The sequence below is a fragment of the Kogia breviceps genome, chromosome 8 (assembly GCF_026419965.1).
Source record: "Kogia breviceps isolate mKogBre1 chromosome 8, mKogBre1 haplotype 1, whole genome shotgun sequence".
Taxonomy (NCBI): Eukaryota; Metazoa; Chordata; class Mammalia; order Artiodactyla; family Physeteridae; genus Kogia; species Kogia breviceps.
The window spans coordinates 22,672,259-22,685,257 of record NC_081317.1 but is presented as its reverse complement, the minus strand read 5'-3'; the positions used below and the strand labels follow the sequence as shown (position 1 = coordinate 22,685,257).

The 12,999-nt window shown below is 35.4% G+C and overlaps 1 protein-coding gene across 1 annotated transcript in view; it reads right to left on the bottom strand.

The window, feature by feature from the left end:
- The window catches only part of SVEP1 (sushi, von Willebrand factor type A, EGF and pentraxin domain containing 1), a 193,390-nt gene that overhangs the window by 164,621 nt on the left and 15,770 nt on the right, over positions 1 to 12,999 (bottom strand). The gene's annotated exons all lie outside the window — the stretch shown is intronic.

Here is a 12,999-nt window from a genome sequence, read left to right as displayed (position 1 = left end):
ATACTGTACGGTATTACTTATTATGTGGAAACTAAAATGTACAACAAACTAGTGACTATAACAAAAAAGAAGCAGACTCATAAATATAGAGAACAAACCAGGGGTTACCAGTGGGGAGAAAGAGGGGAGGGACAATATATGGGTGAGGGAGTGGGAAGTACAAACGATTGGGTAGAAGATAGGCTACAAGGATGTATTTGTACAACATGCGGAATATAGCCAATATTTTGTAATAACTGTAAATGGAGTGTAACCTTTAAAAGTTGTATAAAAAATTTTTAAAAATTTTAAAAAGAACCTCTGAGGAGAGGGAGAGAAAGAGGAGTTAGGGGAGAAGGAGAGATTTTAGATGTTGCTATGAGGTGCTGTGCTCTACACCAATCCCTCCACACCCCCCAACTCAGTCACCGTGGGAGCGATGACTGACATTCCTTTATAGGAATGGGTATAGGGATCCATGAGTCCTGTTTCCATGTGGATATTTGGGATAATGGTAAGTCCCACAGAAGTGCTGCTGGTCACAGTGACATGGGGCAACAGAACGTAACTATGTGGGTTGTTCAAGGGGAGAAGACCTGATGAGTCTTGTGTATTCCTGGAGAGGCTTAGGAGAGAGAGTTGGTGCGTTATGAAGACTCCTAGGGAGTTTTGCAATATTAAGGACGTGGGAGTGGCTGACAGCAGGGACCATGAGAGCTATGTCTCTCTCAGGCAATATCAACATGAAGAAATCCTGGAAGCCCCAGGAGATTACTGCACCAAGGGTGGCAAAGCTGACAAACCCATATGCAGATGACCAAGGATGATCATCATGACCAATGATGAGAGAATTGAGACAATGCCAGATGATGGACATGCGGGGAGTGTCAGGGCTGAGAGGTGGACATCCACTCCCTTGCTGCAGCTTTGCAGAAGCTCCAAAGTTTAGACTCAACTAGAGTGAGAAACGGAAGAGGGAAACATTCCTGAATGTGGCTCAGTTTTCAAAAGTGAAGCACTTGAGAAATTTCTGATTTTGAATTTGCTTGGAAGTACCTGGATGGAGTTTTCTCTCATCGGGTGGATTGGAGCCTCAAAATAGAAATGACAGTTAGTATTAGAAAAATAAAGAATTTTTAAACAATCTTGATTGGCAGATAGTGAAATATGTTCTTTTTTTTTTTTTTTACAAACACAGCTTCTCTTACTGATGGAACCTTGTGATATCTTGGAAAACAGGTAGAAAAAAGTCTTTTGGAACTCCGACAGCCCCACCTTATTTAGAGGAGGCAAAGGCTGGAGATAAAGGGCAGGGGGAGAGAGAAGGAGGTCACTTGATTCAAGCTCTTTGCAGCACAGCTCAAAGATATTCTGAGGTGACAAAGGCAAGGACAACTGCAGACAAAAACCTAGTCTTCTCCCCACATGTAACTTCCGTGAAGGCAGATATTTTTGTCTAGTTCTTCAATTCTTAATTCTCAAAGTTTAGCACAGCACTTGGGAAATAGTACACACTCAATAAATATTAGTCAATTAATAGCAGCCCATAATGCAGTCAGTGCTCAGGCCAAAAACCTTGAAGTCACCCTTATCTACTTCTCTTCTTGTATACTGCTTTAGAAAGCTCTCCCTCCCCAAGTCCTTAAAAATATTCTCATATTCTTTTCTCAAATACTTCTGTTTTTTAAAAATTATTAAATCCATACATTTTTCTTTGATGTGAAATAATACTCCCTTTACTTTTATCCAACTTCATAGGCAATTTTCTTCCCTGGTTAAAGTCTCTTCATTCTGTTTTATTGACTTACTTGCTGATGCGTGGCCAATGCCACATAGTTTGGTTACTATACCATCATAGTATTTTTTTTTTTCATATCTGGTAGGGAAACTCTAACATCCTTTTATTTTCTCTTTCAAAATGTTTGTAGTTAACCTTGAACATTCTCCTTTCCAATTGAACTTGAGCGTCAGCTTATCAAATTCTTCATTAAGTTTTTTTCTATCCAACCATTTGATCAAGCGATTCCACATCTCGAAATCTAGAGCGGATAAACTCTAGGATACACTGGACAGAGTTGCTTGAGTGCATTGGTCTTAAGTGAATAGTGGGAATATACGGAATGTGTGTGTGTGCTGTATGTTGTATAGTTTTGCACAAAAAAAGATAAAGTTTTCCTTTTGTGCCTTTATTGTCCTTCAGATACAAACAAATACCATCTTGGAATATTAATCTTCACTCCTGTCAATAACATTCCTTAACATCCAGGTTAGGATTTGCAGAGATTTCTGGTTGTACTACTCATTATGTACAAAACACTTTAAGCTGTGAGGTTTTTGTTTTCTTCTCTTCTTGCAGAGAACTACTGAGTATTTACAGGAACCATTATATCTGTTGGCAAGACAATATATTAAGCTTAAAATAGTAAGAAGAATAGCAGGACTAGTAGTCCAAGCAAAGAATTACACAAGATCTGGGTTTGGAATGCACTTTAAGGATAGAGCGGGGAATGGATGATTTACTGAAAATAATCTACTCCCTTCCCCCAATCTCTGTGCTTCATCATACTTGAATAAGAACATAATTCAATAAAAACAATTTTTTCATCCCACAGATCTAAGAAGTAAATAGAGCTGTGGTAATGTTGGTGGAATGTGGTAGAGGACCAACTCTTGATTCTCCTCTTACTGTTCCTGAAATAGTTTACATCATCTGCAATCCTTTGAAAGGCATTTAAGAAATAGAATTTTTTTGGTCCAGAATACTGAATGAGGCAAACCCTTTGTGGCCAACAAAAAACTTGACATGAACTTTGTATAGCGAAAGGTTATCACCATCTGTATTGTATCAAGCCTCTGATTAGCTTGTATAAATATCTGGCAGAGAGTAAGCTCCCCTTGTCCAGTAAGAGTCATTAGAATGATAAAAATGCAGGGTTGTGTAACATTGTTCTAACACCCGAGATCCATCACCATTACACAAGACTGCAATCCCCCTCCCCACACCCTCCAAGTCAGGCCACAAGGGAACTGTTTTGAAAAATGATCTTGAAAGAAAAACAGAGGTTACAAGAAAGCTGACATGGGGACAATATTTGCCCTTGGGCTCCATAAATTAAACTACATGTAGATATAATAACAACCTCAGCACAACCTTAGCTGCAATTACCCACTGTGGCCAACTTTGACTGAGGATAGTAACTAGAGAAACTCCTATGTCATCTTTTAAAAAATATGATTTTGTGAACTGATACCTATTGTGACTCTGTCAGAGCCACTTTCCTCCAGGAGGCAGAAAACTAGTGAATTATGCCAGTGTTTCAACTTGTTTTCCACATATGTTTTTTTCCATGTTAGGGAACATTAAGTACAAACAGTACACCATAGGGAATGTAAGTTGGTACAGCCACTATGGAAAACAGTATGGATATTCCTCAAAAAACTAAAAATAGAGTTGCCATATGATTAAGCAATCCCATTCCTGGGCATATTTCCAGACCAAACTATAATTCAAAAAGATACATGCATCTGTATCTTCATAGCAGCACTATCTACAATAGCCAAGACATGGAAACAATCTAAATGTCCGTCGATAGATGAATGGACAAAGAAGATGTGGTGTCTATATATACACATACAATGGACTACTACTCAGCCATAAAAAAGAATGAAATAATACCATTTGTAGCAACATGGATGGACCTAGAGATTATCATACTAAGCAAAGTAAGTCAGAAAGAGAAAGACAAATACCACAGGATATCACTTACATGTGGAATCTAAAATACAACACAAGTGAACCTATCTATAAAACAGAAACAGACTCACAGACATAGAGAACAGACTTGTGGTTGCCAAGGGGGATGAGGGGTGGGGGAGGGATGGATTGGAAGTTTGGGGTTAGCAGATGCAAGTCTTTATATATAGAATGGATAAACAACAAGGTCCTACTGAATAGTACAGGGAAGTATATTCAATATCCTGTGATAAACCATAATGGAAAAGAATTTTTAAATGAATATGTATATATATATATATATATATATATATATAGGTATAACTGAATAACTTTGCTGCACAGCAGAAATTAATATAACATCGTAAATCAACTATACTTCAATTTTTTTAAAAACACCATAAGCTACTTGTAATACTTTCCTCATTCTTCAAATTCCAACATTTCATCAAGCTTCATCTGCTATTTAGTTAATATTTTTAATTTGAATACTCAAATATTCTTCAGTTCAAGGAATGTTTATTGCTTTACATTTGTGAATAGTATATCTGGGAAAAAATATATTCATATTCTTATATATTCAGATGAATATATATATATATATATATATTCATCTGTTGGTTCATCATTTTCTGGACATATTCTATTCTTTTTTCATTTTTATCTCATTCTACTTCCTTCCGAAATGGGTGGAAACGTCTCAAGCTTTTCTTCCATATCACTGGTTTTACACAGTGTTTCTCTTCCCTTCTACTTCCAATTAAGAATTAATCCTGGACCTAGAGATTATGATACTAAATACCATATGATATCACTTATATGTGGAATCTAAAAACATGATACATGATACAAATGTATTTATTTACAAAACAGAAACAGACTCACAGACATAGGAAACAAACTTATGGTTACCAAAGGGGAGGGGGGAAGGGATAAATTAGGAGTTTGGGATTAAAATATACACACTACTATATATAAAACAGATAAACAACAAGGACCTACTGTACAGCACAGGGAACTATATTCAACAACTTGTAATAACCTATAATGGAAGAGAATCTGAAAAAGAATAGATATATATATAACAGAATCACTTTGTTGTATACCAGAAACTAACACAACATTGTAAATCGGCTATACTTCCTATTTAAAAAAAGCACCTTAAAAATCGCCTAAAAATTGTCCCCCCCCAAAAAAAAGAATTAATCCTGGCATTGCATTTATTTTTCTTTTTACAATACTTCTTTGTTTCACAGAGTTTTCTCTTTATTCCCTTTAGCTTCTCAGCCAGTTTTGTTTTCCTTTCAGTCCTTTGATTATTTCATTTCTCATCACCATTTCAGTGTTTTATTTACCTATGGTAAGTGCACATAATAAATGCTTTCTAGGATTTAGTTCTGTTTTTCACAGTGAATTCCTAAACTTTATCTGTACCTTACATTCTATCTTCACTTTATTTAGCAAAAAAATTTCAAAGAAGCCAGATAGGAGTTTTGTGTCCTTTTTCCTCAACCATGAATGAAATGGTATATCCAGTGAAAGTGTTTGCAGCAAACAACCAACAAGTGGGTAAAATCAGTGTTGGAATACATGGCTATAACATTTGCTATTATTATTATTGATAAAACAAATCGAAAACCTACCCAAGTGATCAGTGAACAGGGTTAAAAATAAGCCACACACTGCATCTGGAAACAGAGGGTCTAAGAAAGCACTGTCCAATAGAACTTTCTGTGATAATTGACATGTTATCTGCTCTGTTCAACAGAGTAGCCTCTAGGCACACGTGGCTACTGACCACTTGAAAGGAAGCTATTGCAACTAAGGAAGTGAATTCATAACTATGTGTAATTTTAATTAATTTAAATTTAAATAGCCACATCTAGCTAGTGTCTACCATACTGGACCATGCAGTTCAAACTAGATATAACCTTTTCCCTGGAGGAAAAAACACAAAAAGTCTAAGCAGGCCCATAAAAGTATTCTGTCAACTCAAGAACTGCAAAATCATCTTGAAGATTTGGAAGAATACAGAATTTAATACTGAAATAAGAAAATAGTAATGTAATAGAATGGTACTTGCATCACTAGGATTTAGAAAGCCATAGCATCTATGTAAACAGGAACTGAAAGCCACAGAAAGAGAGCAGGCTAAGAAGAAAACAGAGATGTGCAGGAGGAGAGGGACTGAATAAGAAAAAACAAAAATGCCAGGAAACCAAAAAGGCAATGAAAGACAGAAATACACCTTGGTGGTAGTGAGATAAAATGTCAAAAATCCAAACTAAAAAAGTTTATTAGTACATATTTAGAGTAAAAAGCTGCTGACTAACCTCATTTATAAACATAAATGCACAATTCCAAGTAAATACTCCCAAACTGAATTAAAATGATATTCAAAACAGAGAAAGACAAATATCATATGATATCACTGATATGTGAAATCTAAAAAAATGATACAAATGAACTTATTTACAAAACAGAAATAGACTCAAAGACATAGAAAACAAACTTATGGTTACCAAAGCGGAAAGGGGGGAAGAATAAATTACGAGTTTGGGACTAGCAGATACAAACGACTATATACAAAATCGGTAAACAACAAGGTCCTACTGTATAGCACAAGGAACTATATTCAATATCGTGTAATAAACCATAAAGGAAAAGAATCTGAAAAAGAATAAATATATATATATATATATATATAACTGAATCACTTTGCTGTACACCTGAAAGATTGTAAATCAACCATATTTCAATAAAAAATAAAAATAAAGTTAATCTAAATAAAAAATAAGGTTCAAAAGATCTTTCTCCTTTATTCAATAAGGCTCATTCCTCAAATGCAAAAGTAGATTAAAATTGTCTTTTGCTATAACACAACACAATCGTTGTGCCAATTAAAAGAAAATACTAATCCAAGATACTAAAAAGGCATTCAATAAAATTAAGTTTTGCTTTTTTATGAATGAATATTAGAAATAAAAAGATACTCAGTAATGTGATAGAGTATCTATCTCAAAGCAACACTGTAAAATCATGCTCAACTGTGAAGACTCAGCATATTTCCCAATTAGATAAGGAGCAAATCAGCAATTCTAAGTATTTTCACTCTTACTTAAAATCCTTTTGCAATTTCTAGCCAAGGCAGTAAGACAAAACCGTAATTGGTACTGCATTCCTTAAAGTTTCTGCTCTGTCTCAAAAAATCAAAATTAGAAAGCAAGGGACAAACTGGAAAATATATTCATCATGCTTGTCAAATACAGTATTAAGGTCCTTAAAATATAAAGAACTTTTATATATCTCTAAAGGAAAAGAATGAGAAAAATAACAGAAACATAGCTGTTTGAACAAAGACAAAAAAAGGAATTCTATTTGTCAGAAAATATGAAAAACATTTAACTTCACTAACAACCAAAATAATGTAAGTTCAATAATAGAAATACTATTTTTTCACTTCTCAAATGGTCAAAGTTTTTTTTTTAAGGTAAAAGTTGTAAAATATGGGGGGAAACAGTTACTTCTACTGGAAATGCCACCTGGACTGTTAATATTTGGGAGTACAGTGCGACAAAGTGACCATAGCCCCCCAAATTTCATGTGATTTGAACTACAATTCTACATCTAAGAATAGCTTAAGGAAATAACCATGGGTACACATAAAAAGTGATCAAAAGGATGAATATCCTACAATAATTTGCAAAATAGAAAATGGAAACAATATAAAATTGCAACTATAAGTTACTGGTTAAATAAATTACAGGGCAATCATGAAATATCCTTATAATAATACTGAATAATATTAAATGTAAAAAGTAGGTAACCAAAAACAATGATTTTTTTACATTAGTGTGCATGTGTGTGTAAATGTATTCAATGCTACATGTATGTGCACGTATGTGCACGTATGACTAACAGCATGTACATAAAAATGTTGACTATCTCTTGGTAGCATATTTACAGGGTTTTATTTACCTCTATTTTGTCCTTTTATATCATTTCCAAATGATATAAATGATATTCTTTCTCCTTCCTCTATTTTTCCCCTATGAAACGTCACATGAATTCAGAACTTTGAGTCTCACCTATAGACTAATGACTGCTAAATCTATGCCAAATAAACTCAAACTCCCAATGTGAAGTTCCAGCAGTCCAGTGGACACCTCTGCCTGAATGTGCCGTATGCCCCTCAAACTCCATTTATCCTCACCATGCACAAATAAGGTTTCCTTCCTTCTGTTTTTAAAATAGGTCAACTATGGCACCATAATCTATCCCACTTTATACATCTGCAATCTTGGAGTAATCTGTGATGCCTCCTTTCTAATCTATCACCTTCAGTAACTGATCCAGACCTACACATTTCACCTCCGAACTATCTACGAGTCTCACGATTGTATTGCCCCAGCCTTGGTTTAGGTACAGGATATTGGTTCTGTCTGGATTATTGAAAAATACCAGTTGTTTTAATCATCTCTAGCTGAAGCTGCTCTTCTTTCAAATCCACTGTCTGATCTGCCATCCAACTTATCTTTCTGAAATACTGATCTAATCATGTTTAGAATTTCCATGATTTTCCCTCCATCTACAAAAGAAAGCCTAAATTTCTTTACAAGCCCTTTTATCACCTAGTCCTAAATAACACTTCCAGTCACATCCCTTATCCCAGCCCTATCTCCTACTTCCCCAACCTACTTCGTACACCATATGCTCCCTACACCATTCTATTCAGAGGTTTTGAAACACACCATGCTTTCCTTCTGTTTGCTCTACCTGGAAATTAACCACTGTTTCTTATCTCCCACTATGTCTACCTCCACTTTTACCAGTTCTTCAAAATCCAGGTCAAAGTTCATCTCCTCATTGAAACTTTCCCAAGTATTAAATCCACCTCAATGCCCCCCACTACACACCAACCCCATCATACTTACAGTTGACACTTATATATCTGGCCATATCCCAAGCTAGCAAGATACTCAATGGCAAGGTTGACTCATATTTTTATTCTAGGGAAGATCAAAAAATAACTATGAAATAAGTAGATGAAAGAATAAACAAGTAAATGCCTTAATTTTCATTAGATATGTGTCCAACATGCAAAATAAACTAATAACTTCTAGGCCAAAACTTTTGTTGCAGTAATCTCGTTATGCAATTGTGAAATGAAAAAAATCTTATAAATGTGATATTTAAACTTATTTCACCAAACCTATATTGAGCTTCTATTATATTCCAAGCATTGTGCTAGGGACTTTTAATCGTACTACTTGATGATACAACAGAAACATTCACTAAAAACAAACAAGCAAAAAGTAAAACAATGACAAAAGTACAACTGGAAAGAGTATTCTGCAGTAACTGAGCTTTCCTATTTATATTGTAATATCAATTCAATTAAATTTAGTATGTCTTATTTATTTTAAGCATTTACTCAGGCTTTCTAGACTGAAATTCTAGAATGAAAAAAGAATGTTGGCTTGAGTAACATCTGGTCTATTTTCTACAGTCTAGCCAAATCAGAAAAGAACCAGAGGGTCAAAAAAAGAACTTAATCTCAGATTTATGGTCACAGAGTTTCTCCACCCACGTACATGCTTTAGTTATTAAACACAGACACAAAACATTCTGAAGTGGACCCACTGGAACAGTACATCAAATGGGGAAATGGTGTGCACGGGAGTTGATGAGTAGCAGACTTAATCCAGACTGTAAAAAAACAACAGAATAAACATGCAAAAGACCAAACAGTCTTCCAATAATGCCAAATTCCACCATCAGTTCTAGAAACATGCCAGGAATAAAGAAAATCTGGAGAGCAAAAAGTGAAGTCATCGGAATCCAAATGACAATGAAAGAGGGCTAAATGACATGTCACTCAAACTGCTAATTTACAACAAAAGAATAAAATAAAATTCAAATTTATGATTAATATTGTTCTCAATCAATTTATAAAATGATTTCAGCTAACATGTTAAATGTCTATACAGTATGACTGAGTAGCAGCCCATAAAGTCAAAGGTATTAGGGAGTCTGTTCATGTGCTTCACATCAAGTGGTCAAAGGAGAAAGTAACCTCAGATGATACTTGGGTATCAGTTTATGGTTTTACAAATGACTTAGGCAAAGAATACAGGGGCACTTACTTAATATGACAGAAAGAGCTATTGTAAACCAATGGGCAAAAACATGCTTGAAACAGTCTCATTAAATTTAGTAACAAAGCTAGACTGTCCCAACACTTCTATGTGGAAAGTCTAGCTAATATGATGAGGCAAGGAATGGAAATGAATAACCAAAAAATTTCAGATGAAACAGAATTAAATAAAAAGGAAATATTGAGAGATGTTGAGAAAGAGGTATGCACAAGGGTAAATGTTTTAATTGCAAAGTTCTGTAGTGACAACTGACTGGTAATATTTAAAAATGCAACTGTGATAAACTGGAAGAGTAATTTCAGGAGAATTTTATTGTATGGGGAAATTTTCAATATGAAGCTTTAAAAATAAAACTTAAAAAACATACTTTTACTACCTATTTATACATAATTATATATGTACTCACACATAGAAAAAAAGAGTAAAAAACAAAAACTAAAATAGTTGTATTTTTCTGTTTCACCTATAACTAATAATTGGTCTATTATTTACATAATAAGGAAAAGAAGCAAAAATTATTTTTAGAGAAACACACGCAAATCCCTCCTCACCCTGATGGGATTCCTCTGGTTCCCTGTCCTACCTCTATTCCCTACCCACTGGGAAAAAAATTCTACTCTCTCAGAGCTCTTTGTGCCTGAGTCCAAATTTCCAGGAGATCCATCTCAACTACTGGATCACCACCCTCAGTCCATCCAGAATGGGACGACCTCTATAGGCGGGCAAAGGATTGAGGAGGAGGATGGGTATGGTTCTTGGGGAAAATGGTTGTTGATGGACATGGACCACAGAAGAAATGAGCTACAACGGACAGGAAGAATTTAATGCTATGCCTAGACTTATCCAACAGAAAAACTGCTTTGGAAACTTATCAGGTCAAACTGTCCTTCCAAAAAAGCACCAAATGTTAGGAAACATAGTGTATAGACTGGAAGAATTCAAGTGTAAAAAAAATATATAAAAAAGAGAAAGTAGAAACATATTATTTTTTTTCCTTTGTATTTATTTTTTAACATCTTTATTGGAGTATAATTGCTTTACAATGGTGTGTTAGTTTCTGCTTTATAACAAAGTGAATCAGTTATACATATACATATGTTCCCATACCTCTTCCCTCTTGCATCTCCCTCCCTCCCACCCTCCCTATCCCACCCCTCTAGGTGGTCACAAAGCACCAAGCTGATCTCCCTGTGCTATGCGGCTGCTTCCCGCTAGCTATCTATCTGTCATTTGGTAGAGAAACACATTATTGATGATTCAAAGCTGTCAGAAAGAAACTATGTCTTCTTACCAGGTATTTCAATAGTAACTATGAAGGAAAAGTTTAGCTGGAGTTTAGAATATACAAGACACAGAGAATCTAACCATTATATTGTAAATATTTGGGATTCAGGAACAACACAACTTTTCAAAAAGCCAGATGTATTTCAAATCAAGTGTACTGACACGTGGGAGATTCAAAGAGGGTGGAGGTTGAGTAGAGGTTCTCAGTTCATGAACTTATTGCATATGTTATAATTATCCTAAATTTATCAAAAACCACATTTAATTGTGATATTTATTAGCCTTCCAAATAAATGACATTTGGAAGTTTATTTTGTTTTCCTTTTGTTTCCTTTGTTTTGTTTTGTATTTTAGTTTCTATGAATGACTATATTAATTGCCATTATAGGGCAAAAGATTCTGTGCATCATGTTTTTAAAAAATACTGAAATTAGACCCCAAACAATTTAGGGTTGAGTTTGCATAGATTAGAAGACTTATCATGTGTATATACTTAAATTATCAATCAATGACTGTAGTAATATTTACATCCATCATCATTGAAACATGCTGACTTTTAAAATTACTATAATACAGTCTCTAGTGAATTAAACAATTCTTATCACTTAAATACATGCTAACACCTAGAACAGTGACAGTGTTCCTTAAATATGCACTGGATATATAAATGAATCTAGTGCATTACCTAAGGTACTTGAAGAAAGATTTTTCTAAGCATTGAGGATCATGGAGCCGATTGCTAAAGTGAGATTTTCTTATCTGAAGAAAATACCAAAATAGTCATAATGGAGATATTTTTCTTTTGTGAAATGGAATGGCATATAAAAAACCAGAATGTTATGATGCAGGGGAACACTGAGTATCCCAGATCAGGATAAACTGAATTTAGTTGGAAGAACTAGTTTTATACTGAGGTTTGGCATGTAAATTTATAAACGTAAGTTTACACTGTATGACATTTTGAGACATGGACTAGAAGTACCTAGGACTAAAAAACAGTAACTTTGCTTGAGTCACATTTTCATTTCAACAAAAGATGTGAGGCTGAGTGCTGACCTTGGATTAGAGGAACTGCAAAACTCAGAAAAGTAGATAAAGAGGACAGAGGCAGATGTGTTGCAAACCCACTGCTTCAGTGGCTTGGTCTCTGCAAGGATTGGTGGAGACATCTGTTAAGATACACGAGGTGGAAGACCCTGGTCAGTGTAATTATACGGTATAAAAATGGCACAAACAACAAGGTCCTACTGTATAGCACAGGGAACTGTATTCCATGTCCTGTAATAAACCATAATGGAAACGAATATGAAAAGAAGGTATATATGTCTATAACTGAATCACTTCACTGTACAGCAGAAGTTAATACAACATTGTAAATCAACTACACTTCAGTAAAATATATATATATATATTTTTTTGGTACGCGGGCCTCTCACCGTCGCGGACGGAGCACAGGCTCCGGACGCGCAGGCTCTGCGGCCATGGCTCACAGGCCCAGCCGCTCCGCGGCACGTGGGATCCTCCCAGACCGGGGCACAAACTCGCGTCCCCTGCATCGGCAGGCGGACTCCCAACCACTGCGCCACCAGTGAAGCCCAATAAAATAAATTTTTAACAAATGGCATCAGAGAGGCAATTCCCTGTACTGAGTGGGGGTGAAGGGGTTGGGGGCTAAAGATTATCACTTGGGATTATCAGATGCTTTAGAGAGTGTCCACTCAAATGACATTCCCCAAATGTTCACTCCTTTTAGTCCTGTGTCTGTTCTACTTGGTCTCCTGCGTGGGCATTCACATACTCAAGTGCCCCTCACGCTGCCCTCTCTGCCTCAAGTTTTTGCAATGA